Below are 12,431 nucleotides of genomic sequence, written 5' to 3' on the forward strand. Positions count from 1 at the left end.
ACCTCTGACTGGTCCCGCCCCCATCTATTCTCTGCCTCCCGAGCCCCAGCTGATCAGGAGGGAATGAGGATTTTGCAGTAACTTTCCCGTGGAGTGGGGAGGGAATGAAAATTTTACAGTAGCCTTCCCCTGGCATGCCCACCAAATCACATCACGCCCACCAAGCTATGCCCACAGAACCAGCATGTGATTGATAATTCTGGCCTGTAAAATAGAATTGTATTACTTCTTAGAGGTGAAATATCCTCTCTTTCTTGTGCTGTAAGTACTGATTGGTGGGTAAATTACATTATTGCATTTGATTTCAATATACTGTAGTTTTCTGAATATAAGACGCACCAAGATTTTGAAGAGGCATTTTTTTTTAAAAAAAAAAGCTTTTGCACTCTGCAAACCTCCCCAAAACAGACTGTTTTTCACTCATTTCCGCCCTCCCCAATCCCCAGGAGCACTCTGGAAACCTAAAGGTTATGCATGGCCATTTTGATGAAAGAGGTGACATTTCAGGAGGCAAAAAAATGCTGTATTCAGTGTGTAAGATGCACCCAGATTTTCAGCCTCTTTTGAGGGAAAAAGGTGAGTCTTATACTCTGAAAAATACGGTAATGCAGGAAAACTCCAATGCCTTAATTTATTTTCAAAGGACATCAGTTGCCTAAATATGCAGAAAATTGTCTTTGTAGAACTAAACAATAGAGAACTTCTGAAAGTCGTGATATATACTTGCAAGTTTTAAGAAAGATAAAACTCAGCTGGAAAAGATAATTTGTTTCTTGTATATGTTATCTAGAATCATGTTTCCTATTCAAATCTTAATGCAATGAGCATCTTTTACCGTTTGATTATTTGTTTTCTGACTTATCGCATATACCAAATGTACATATTATATATTTCTGTACATTATAAAAAGACTTGGCATCCCCCTTAATAAATGCTTTGCTTGAATTACTTTGTAATTATATATTTTGGGGTGTAAAGTGTCCCTTTGAGTAGGTCACTCAAATTTAGGGTGCCTGAGTTTGGATGCACTAGGTGCAGTTTTTGTTTCAATGAAATTCTGTTTTTATTTTGTTTGATGCCATTTTTGGATCGGGGATGGCCATATAAATTGGATAATATGCAGGAATAGTACAAATTTACACACACACACACACACACACACACACAATTTTTTTAGCGGAAATGTCTCTGGCAGTGACTTACCTGTACAGCAGTGATTGTCAAGGTTGCTTAGTGAAGTTCTTTAACTAGAACACACCTTGCCTTCCTTTTATGACTGCAATGGGATTTTCAAAGCATGCAAATGAATGTACTTAGTGTGTGCTCTGAATCCAAGCCATGGATTTCCAAATCACAGTTTATGGTGGGGCTACTATATTGACTGCAAATATTCAGAGGATTGTTAGAAGGAAGCAGTGAGTTGAGTTTACAGTATGTATCTGCTGCCATTCACTGACTAGATTTTTGTAATAGTGAAAGCCTCCACTCACTCATGTTTATTTAAATTCATGCTAAATTAAAATATGAAATATACCAGAGTTATATTACTCCATGTCAAAGTAGAATTAAATTATTTTTGTAAAAGTTTACCATTTAAAAATAATTAAATGACAACTGATGGGAAACTGTGTTTAAAACCTTAAAGACCATTATAGATGGCATCTTCTCACATAGTATTGGAAAGAAAGTTTCAGCTGACAATGGCAACAAAAGAAAATTCAGTCGGATAGGGCAAATTCACCACTTCTTTGCCTGAAAGAGACTCGGAACTCACCATTTCTTAGTTTCTAGGCCAGCATCTTAACCTTTACAATACACCAAATTACATCATTTGCATCACTTTGAATTATTTGCATAATTGACATAAGAGACATCATAGGAGAAATCTGTTAAATGAGAGTACAGTATTACATATGTGTGTGTGTGCACGTGTGCACACAAACACAGTATATAACATTTGGAAAAATTGGCATCCTGTGCAAAGATTTCAAAAATCTGGACAGCAGCATTTTGCGTTAGTTTCCACATCCTATATAACAACAACGTTATATTAAGCACAATGTAGAAATCAATACCCCATATTTCTATGTTATTTATTCCTTGTTTAATTATTTGAATTTAATATATGCCTAAGTACAGAAGCAATTCTATGCTTATTTACTTTGGAATAAGTCTTAGGTAAATACAGGTACTCCTCAACTTACAAAAGTTTATTTAGTGATCATTCAAAGTTACAACGGCACTGAAAAGAGTGACTTATGACCATTTCTCACACTTATAACCGTTGCAGCATCCCCATAGTCATGTGATCAAAATTCAGATGCTGGGCAACTTACTCATATTTATAACAATTTCAGTGTCCTGGGGTCATGGGACAAACCTTTGCAAATTGACAAGCAAAATTAATGGGGAAGCCAGATTCATTTAACAACTACTACTAATTTAACAAGTGCAGTGACTCATATTTATGATGGTTGCAGTGTCCCAGGACTATTCACCTTTGGCAATCACCTGACCACCAAAGTCAATGGGGAAGCCAGATTCACGTAACAACCGTGTTCCTAACTTAACAGCTGTAATGATTCACTTAACAGCTGTGGCAAGGTAGGCCATAAAATGGAGCAAAAATCAACGTAACAAATATTTCACTTAGCAACATAAATTTTGGTCTCAGTTGTGATCATAAGTTGAGAACTACCTGTATGTGGGGAGACTGACAAATCTGATATTTATCTGATTAAGAAGATAAAGACACTCCCAAATTATGTTTGATTCCTGGCAACCATATCCAAACAGTTTTCTTAACATTGTTATGGAAATACTATTCCATTGGGATATTTTTCTTTTCTTTTTTAATGACTCCAGTTCTGACTAAAAGTGCTGAGGAATTGCCAGGCGATCCCAAGTACTAAAGCTTATGCCATTTGTAGTTTATGAGATCTTTCCGATCTGCCTAGTCCTGCAATTTGCTAAGGCTATTTATCTAAATAATTGTCAACAGAGAACCTTGTTATCTTTATTTATAGGATTTTGACAGGACTATAATTGTCATAACCAGAAAAAAATGCTTTCAGTTCAGTAGTGATCAAAGGATGAATTCTTTACCCATATCTGTTTATAGTAATAGAAACTTCTACTGAATACAATGCAACTTGCTTCTATATAGACGTGTGTTGGATTGAGTAATTAGTCATCATGCAACCAGAAAGTTCAAGTGCCATTTTTATACTAAATAATGAAAAATATTTTTGACGTACCCAGTTTTTGTGCTGCACTGCGCCAGTTTTGTACGTTACTGTTTCTGTCTTTTATGGAAATATTAGAAGTTCATCTGGAATTTAAGTTAGGATTATCAGATTTAAATTTGCTTGATACTAACCTTTTGCTACTCCACAATAAAATGTTACAATAAGACAACTGAGACGTATTTCATTTTTATAAGAATGTATATATGATTTGACTTAAGGCAACCTTCCAAGCTGAATTGTTCCAGAGACTTGAGGAAAAATGATATAATTTCTTCATTATTGGATAATTTGTCACTGGAATCTAAGGATATGTATCACCAAGTCGTTTTTTGACTTCTGCAGATTACATAGAATTTTTCCATGATGATTAATCTCTAACCTGTCCTTTCAGGTCTTTCAACAATGTCAACAACAAGGTTATTTATAATCCTCAATCAATTTATTGTTTTGACCATTGGTCAAAATAACCTGCTTAAATGTCAAACATTAATTAAATATAGGAAAATGTTAAAAAAATCAGTAAAAACACTAAAACAGTACTATACTATTAGAAAACATTGGAAACTTTTGCTAAAGTATTATGTTTAGCAACTGGCTTTGAAACCTTGCTAATTTCCATGGCCTTGTCTTGTCTAAGTTCATTGGCTATTCAATTTTTATGAATCAGGCTAAAATTATTTTCTTATCAATGGGAGCTCTAAAATTTTTGACTTGCTGAAACTGAAATAGGACAATGAAATAAATAATCTATAAATTTCCTTGGAGTAAAGGTAGAAGCATATATTATATGGGGTTTTGGGAAATCTACTTGCTAATGCCATTTGCTGAAGTTGTAATTTTGTAAGATTTTATTTATATTTATTTTTCTTCTGCTTTCTCAAAAGGTCATTAATGATGTTTACAATAACAATTGTATAATAAATTAAACCATAAAATAACACAGAAGCAAATAGTTGGTTGATTGTATGCCATTAAGTCAGTGTAAGCTAAATTATGTATGTGATATGTCCTAAGTTATCTGTGTACCCGTCACCAGTGTAACTGAGTCCATCCTTCTTGCTGCTGGTCATTCTTTCCTTCTCTTTCCTGCATCTTTCTCAGCATTAGAACATTCTCCAAAGAGCTAGATCTTTGCATGATGTCCACATTAAGATAATTTGAGCCTAGTCATTTGTTCCTCAAGTAAAAAATCTGAGTTGATTTATGCAATGATGCATTGGTTTGTTTTCTTGTTGTCCATAGTATTCCCAGGAATCTTCACCAAAACCAAACTTCAAAACAGTCTTTCTATTCTGTTATCTCAAAACTTTTGCTTCTATAGACTTACTGGAAATACCGTTGCTTACAATATTCTGATCTTTATAGATCTAGACTCATCACAGCATCTGAATGTCTTTTCCAAAACTTTCATGGCTACTCTGCCAAGTGCTAGTCTGCTGGGTACTTCTTGACCAAGTCAGGCTTATTTTCATTATACAATACAATATAAAGCCAGTATCTATAGTATCTCAGTCTCCATTGAGAATCATTGCAAACAGTATTTAAAAAATGTAAAAATAAAATGATCCCACACAAAGACTTTGCATGTTAAAAATGGAGAAAATGTGTATTTCTACACACGTTGATACAATACATATATCAGAGGGTGCCATATATTGCGAACTTTTAAAGTTACTCATGGTTGTTCAAAAGACAGACTGAGAAGAAGTGATTAACACCTACCTTCCTGACAGCAAAATCCTTGCAAATGCTTGAGGGTAGAACAAGAAGCAATGGGTGGAAACTAATCAAGAAGAGAAGTAATTTAGAACTGAGGAGAAATTTCCTGACAGTTAGAACAATTAATCAGTGGAACAACTTGCCTCCAGAAGTTGTGAATGCCCCAACACTGGAAGTCTTTAAGATGTTGAATAGCCATTTGTCTGAAACGGTATAGGGTTTCCTGCCTAGGCAGGAAAGGCAGGTTGGACTAGAAGACCTCCAAGGTCCCTTCGAACTTTGCTGTTGTATTGTATTATTGTATTAAATCATTTTTGTTTGCTGTACATGAGGTAGGACTAAATAGAGATGGCCTATAGGCCAGTAGGAGAATGACAAGGACCCTTTTCCATACTATATTGGAATTTTCCCCCAAAAAAATTCAGGCTGTGGAACTTTTAGTTAAAAAAGAAAAAAAATCCACCTCTCTAAACAAGCAGCAATGAATCCTTATGAATGGAAACAATCAAGAAATGGACATTGGATCAGCTGCTGAATGTTAGGTGACAAGACTGGATGTACTTTTGAGAAACTGCTGTGGACAATTGGTGTCCACATGGGAGCCAACAAAATCTTCTATTTCCTGCTTCCTATCCTGTGACTGGCATTTGTAAATGATCATCTAAGCAATATGAGGCATGTACTGTAGATGGTTTGAAAAATTGCAGCAAACTTTGTGAACTTTGACATGTCTCCTGTTATAGCAGTTTGACAGCTTTTTGTGTCCTTAAATTTATTTCCAAATCAATGTCCTTGAAAGCTATAGTATGCATGGGTTTTTAACATCTCCTTCTTAATATTCACTTTCTCTTCAGTTTTTAATTATTTTCTTTCTCCATTTTTCCCTTTCAATTTGCTAAAAACGTAGAAATGTAATTAGATGAACGCTGGGCTGCAAGAAAGCTGCCAGCAGTTCTACATCATGATTAAATATATCAGCCCTTTCTTTACTGACCAAAAAAAAAAAAAGAATTCAAACAGATTTCTTGCAATTATCTCCCTGTTATCCAGGAAAGAATCAGTAACACGTACAGATAGTCTTATTGAAAATGCAGCACTAATTAAAAACTCATATAAGCTCCTGATGATCAAGGCAATACAAAAACCATAGTTATTTAATTATTTCCTCTATTTGCTAATCTTTGTTTTAGCAAAACAGGGGGAAAAAATCCAAACAAAACCACACTGCTTTCACTGGAGGGACTTGATAGGACTTTTATCTATGCAACAGTCAAAACAATGGAAGCTCAATTTGATTCACCTCTTATGGGAAATTTTTGCAGGTTATTTTCTGAAGGTAATCTTAAAAAGGAATGTTTTGCTATATTCAAAAACAGCTTTCAGGAAACATTTTCATTTTAGATACACTTCCCTCCCCATCCTAGTGCTTAATTTCTAAAAAGAGGTGCAATGTAAGCCATATTATAAGTGCCTAAAGGATCTCACCTGTTTTTTTTACCTTCATATGTTACAAAACTGATGATCAAATAAACCACATATCAGATTAGCTGTACTTTATTTCCATGACATTCCATGCTAATGTCAGATCCACCCTAGACATTTCAAGGATTTACTGTAGGTGTACTTTTACAGAAATTGCAATCTGGATAATCCCATGACATTGGGCAATGGATATTCTGAGTGTTCGGGGAAAGGTTCAATGTCAGAATGACCCATTTGGGGAACATTCTGTTTACCCTTATTTGCAATGGTTCAGGCAAATTCTGATTTCTCAGATTTTGCTGAACTGTTATTCTCAGTATCCTTTACTGCCAAATACAATGAGAGGATTTGCTGGGACTCAAAGTTCTTCAACTTTTGCAGTGCTGTAGCTGCACTGACTGATGATAGATCTTCTGGATTTCAGAATGAAATTGTTCCCAATCCTATCTGCTAGAAATTGAATAAAAGTTCTGCTGTATCTAAAAAGTTTTTTCATTTTCATTGTTGCTAAAAGTAGCCCTTTGATAACAACTATTATTCCCTTTAGCCCAAATACAGTTATTTTTAATATTGCAGTTATTTTCTATTTTAGTTTTGTTTCACTAACCCAGACATTTTACAGGTTGATTAGTCAATCTGTACAAATATTGTAATTAATATGTTTAATATGTTTATGTGCAAGTACACACACACACATACATACAAACTCCAAATCTTGGAGGAATTATTTTGCATAATGCAGCCCACAACATATTTTCAAAATTCCAAATGTGCCTACCAGCCAACTAAATTTAGGGAATATTAGACTGAGTTGACTCAGACTAATGTTTTTATAGATGTCTTATAGATGGCTTTGATCCCCAAAGGTTAAGCAGGATCAGATCTGTTAGGATTTGAAAGAGAATCTACTAGAGAAAAATAGAATGGAAAGGTTAAAAGATAGCTTTTACGAGAAGACTCTTGCTTTATCCCTGTAATTACCGGTAGTTGGGCATGATTTGAAAGAATATTTTTTTAGAGTTCACTTGAAATTTATGCCAATGACTCTGAAAATAACAGGAAGATATGGGAAATTGTGCACTTTTTTGATTAAAAATAGATTGATATGAATCTGGACGGATTCCCATTTTCTATCAATTATAATATTTTCTAGAGGTTGCTTTTTGTATTTCAACAAGTATTTAGCAGTAAGGGTTTCATTTAAAAAGCTAATTAGAAATTTGGAATAGTCTACATGCTCAACTTTCCTTTTTTCTCTTTTGTAAAGTAAAATAACTTTTAATTTTAGTAATGTAATTATATAACAATCTGAGATTAATTTTATATCATAGTAACATTGCATTCTTTTTTTATCCATTACAGCAATGTTTAAGAAACATGTGGCCAAAACATATTATCAATTAATGGTTTGACTTATCATGTGTGAAGGCAATCAATACCTATCTACTATAAAATCCATTTTCACAACTGGGTCTATCAATATTAAAGCAAGAAAGTAGCAAAAAAATTGCAAGACAGAGCCCCAAACTAGATTTTCACACTATGCAAGATTATAATATGGTTTATTTGGCTTTGGGTCAGTATATTGTGAATGTAATTTGTGATTCATTCAGAAAACCATTGTTTTCATGCGAGAGATAGAAATTCACATTAAAGAATCGGTAACTGGATTTACACATTGCACAAAGCTAGGACCAAACACTGCAGAGGTGGGTTCCTACCAGTTCGCACCTATTCGGTAGAACCGGTTCGTCAAATCTACCAAACCGGTTGGAAGAGGTTCCAAATTTTTTTGAAACCCACCACTGGTCCTTGGATATGATTATTCTACACTATCATGCTCATATTTATAAAACTCAGTGCCTCTGTGAAAGGCAAGGATGACTACTGCGTTTGTGGTGCAATTAGAACATTGCGTGTGTTGAAGTTGTTTTAACGCAAACCAAAAATGCCTTTTAAAAAACAAGTTTACATCATATTCTTATGCATGCCAGTGCTGTGTGTGAGGTAATTTAAGGTGGTTCATAAAAGTGTCATCAGCATCTTCATATCTGGTCACATGGGCGGCAAGCCACTCCCATCTGGTCACATGGGTGACAAGCCACTCCCACAAAAGAGGCCACACCCACAGAGTAGGTTCGAACGATTTTTGAAACCCACCACTGAATCACTGGTCTTGAATCCAGGTTCAAAACTCAGTTGGGCATGTTTGCAAATTTGCTGAATATAACTTAGTATTAAGAGTAAAAAGAATATCAGTGCTGTTGGTGGAACACATTATTTTTAGCGGATATGATTTGGTAGTTCCATCCTCTCCAAATAATATACCAGGCACCTTCTGTGGATTTTTTTTTCAAAAGAGAAAAGTGGGGAGGTGTGGGGGGGGGAATACAAGCATATTTGTTTTCTAGCAGGCTATTTGCTTAACCATAACTAGCTAGCATTCTGGGTCAGACAAGGTATAGATCTATGCTTGATTGATTAAGCCATGTCATTTCTACTGATTAGGGTCTGGGCATTCTGTATTAACACAATATTGAGGAAGCTATAGATTTAGTTTATGGACAAAACCCATTAACAATGCAATATAGGTATAGCCATTCTTTCAATCTGTATGTTGAACTAGTCTATGCTGAGTGGATGGCAGGATTCATTGAGTTACTGTTTATTTAAAGCATGGGTGCTTTGAACCCCTCCTTTACCACACACTTGAATTAATCCTGCTGAGCCCAAGCCACAAGCACTGATGAAAAGGGAGGTGAGCACAGTGAGCAAACATCTTATTAAACCATCAAGGTCAGCATTTCCAACTGTGGAACTTTGCATTGCAGATGCTAAGATTAAAATGTCTAGAACGTATTGCCTGCAGGCATGGCAAGAGATGAAACTGGCTTTGTTAAATTGACCCGTGAGAAATTTGGGTTCTTTATTTTTATCATGTTTAATATGATCTGGGGATTTTAATTGGCTGTGGTTCAGATGAAACCTTTAGGTACACCTATGGGTTGCAGACATTGAAGAATATTTTTTGAGAGAAATGAAAATTATACTTTAAAATGTGTAATTCTGAGGCATTAATTCTTATGCCTCAGAGTCTGTTTCTTGTTTCTCGTTAGAAGCATCTTTATCCTCAGTTCCCTGGTGAGCCTGTCTCTTGTTTTCAGTGGCTAGTTGCCTTGAAGATATGTTTGATCCTACATTCATTAAAATTTGATCCTGCTGCTTCCCAACAGCCTTAATGGTATGTGAAATTATTTCCTTTCGCCCCCCCCCCCTCCGCCCTGAAAGATACCACTAACTCGGTCACTGTCCACAGGGCCAAGGAACACAACGAACATGTGCTTGCTCACTCATGCATACCGTACTGTACTTGTCAAAAGCCTCCTTGATTTATTCAAATCTGCTTTCCACCACAGAAAGAGAAATTAATCTTCGGACTTATCTGGGCAATTTGCTTTCCACAAAGGAGAAGCAGAAGATGACTGGAAGTAGTCTGAAGGCTTTTATTGGGAAGTTTTCTTTCCATCCAGAGCAGGATAATTGGCCAAAAAGCATGGTAGTTGAAGAAAAGGGTGATCTATCTAGTATGACAAGTGGCAAGAAATAATGAAAGCACAACACTTACCGATGCCGCCACAGCAACAAATGAAGACAAGGAAAAAGTATGCCATAATGGAAGGACAGATGATGAATGAACGAAGACATGAATGGTGCAAGCTGGAGACAGCTACTACTTTGCAGATGCCAGGGAATGAAAGAGAAGCATGTTTATAAAAGCAACATTTATTTTAAAAGCTGTGTACCCAGAGTATTATTAAGGATTACAGAGCAATTTGCAAGCCACATGCCTCTGCAAGAAAGATACCTTAGATACCTTCCAGAATATATTCTACTGTATCTGCTGCGTAACTAAATCTCATTGCTTCCATTCCTTTCTAAAAGGACTATATATGATGCATATAATAATATGAAATATGTTCAACCTTCATATTATGTTATGGTCAGCTTAACCATGGTTTACTGAATCACCAATGCTTGGCTGAGTTTACATGGCATAGCTGTCAACAGTGTTTACAAACAACAGGGTATAACATATCCTTAAACCAAAACCAACAGATCCCTTGTATTCTTTTTATACATACCTTCAACTAACTTGTTGCATACTTGGGAGTTATAGTTTGACAACATCTGGAGAGGTACTGATTCATTCTGCCTCTAATTTGCTCCATGGTAACGTTTTACAAGATGCTTTGCTCCCTCAATGCAAAAGAGGAAAGGAAAAAAGTTAGGGTTATTATTTAGCAGCAAGGGAAATGTCAAGTGTAATCCTTGGATTGCTTACATAGAAATGTGTTGGGTTTTATGAGCTTTATTTTCAGTGAAGCATGTTTCAGATTAAATATTCCAAAGCATTATTATTATTTTCTTCCACACTAAGTGATACCATAGCCTTTATTCTTTTCATTTATTGAAATAATTTGATAATTGGTGAAGCCATATGTTTTGATGATGATTATATGGTTTTTGACTGCCTCCTTCCTCCTCATCTGTAAATAATAGTGAAAGTATCACTGCCTGGTGATTTACCCATTCTGTTTGGAAACATGGTTTGAGACTACTGGAAGAGACAAGCAATCAATAATAGCAACTGGCAGAGGAGGCTACACTTGAAAATTGGATCTGGTTAAGGTATATGGTAGGAAAATTGTAACCAAATTGTTTGGGCAGATAAGCAGAAAAAATCCACAAGCCAAAACAAACAAATAGGATTCAAAAATTTTACACCCAGTCAAGACAGCTGTCTATCATTACATCTGTTCTGTCCTTTAAAAAATATTAGCTTAGTGTAGTGATTAAAAATGCTGATCTAGAAACTTGGAGAGTGTGAGTTCTGCCCACTTAGGCATGAAAGTTGGCTGGGTGACTTGGCCAGTCATTTTCTCTCAGCCCAACAACACCTCAAAGTCTATTATTGTGAGGAAAATAGAACGAGGAAGGAGTATTATGTATCTTCATCACCCTAGGGTGTTTATAAAGTAATAGAGGCAGGATAAAAATCTAATAAATAAAATTACAGAAAATAAATGTGTAGATTGCTACTAAGTATAATTATGTTTTTCGTTGACTGTTTGTGAACACACGTCATAATGAACATGCTTAAATTACAATATATACTTTTAACAATAAGTCTCAGTGAAAACAGGAAAAGTTTCCTGAGGGGGGAAAAATTACAGAAAGTCTACTCATACTGCTTATTCTCAGTTTTTTTTTTACCTTTAGATGCACCCATAATTAAACTTGTAACATGACTATTTGATTGTCACTGGGTTATGAGAAAAATGCCATTGGGCAGTGTGGGCAGTATTTTCCTAGGTTGTACCTGATTTAATGAAACTATGTATTTCTTCCTGAAATTAAATGAACAAAAATAATTACAACTTTTCTCCAAAGGTTTCTACAGCATTTTGGTCAGCAAACATTCTTTCTGGAATATTCTTAGCATGTTGTGAATATCATTTCCTCGCCAATAGGCATTCCCAATATAACATCCACTTGTCTGCAGAGAAAATCCAAGTCCTTAAGTGGGGGTCCACTCTTGATCATTTGCAAAGTCAGATTGCCCAGCTCTTCCCTGTGTTGGAGATAGGAAAAGTAAAAGTTTAGTCTTTTGAAAAACAAAGGACAGAAGTCTATGAATTGGGTCTATGGAAGGGTTTGGTTCATTGTTCTCCCCAGCAGCTGATTAAAATGGAATTTTTCCAAAACCTGGAAGAAGTCCATATAAATGGAGCATAAAAGATTCTGCTTCAAAAGATTGCTGTTTGGAAAACTAATCTAGCTAATATTTCCATTTTCTTTCTTTCATTTTTCTATGTGTTGGTTTCTATTTCCTTTTGCAGCAGAGAATAATAGTATGTGCTTTCAACCAATATTGCATAATTCATTTTCATGATTTTATTTTTAGAAAACTTGGAATCATAT

General features: G+C 35.3%; 1 protein-coding gene across 4 annotated transcripts in view; it reads right to left on the reverse strand.

The window, feature by feature from the left end:
- SPOP (speckle type BTB/POZ protein) overlaps positions 1-12,229 on the reverse strand; it is a 76,759-nt gene extending 64,530 nt beyond the window's left edge. For 2 of the 4 annotated variants that reach the window (XM_014075120.2, XM_014075097.2), the window contains exons 1-4: positions 10,592-10,723; positions 10,075-10,179; positions 4,971-5,031; positions 3,258-3,331 (exon numbers count right to left, since the gene is read on the reverse strand). The gene's annotated coding sequence lies outside the window, so the exon portion shown is untranslated. Of the gene's footprint in view, positions 1-3,257; positions 3,332-4,970; positions 5,032-10,074; positions 10,180-10,591; positions 10,725-11,885 lie in introns of those variants that run through there. The other 2 variants (XM_087713616.1, XM_087713618.1) reach the window with 2 other exon arrangements.
- Positions 12,230-12,431: the final 202 nt, after the last annotated feature.

This window comes from Thamnophis sirtalis, unplaced genomic scaffold (genome assembly GCF_051295495.1).
Source record: "Thamnophis sirtalis isolate CommonGarterSnake01/CBP01778 unplaced genomic scaffold, rThaSir2_p1.2 scaffold_4, whole genome shotgun sequence".
Taxonomy (NCBI): domain Eukaryota; kingdom Metazoa; phylum Chordata; class Lepidosauria; order Squamata; family Natricidae; genus Thamnophis; species Thamnophis sirtalis.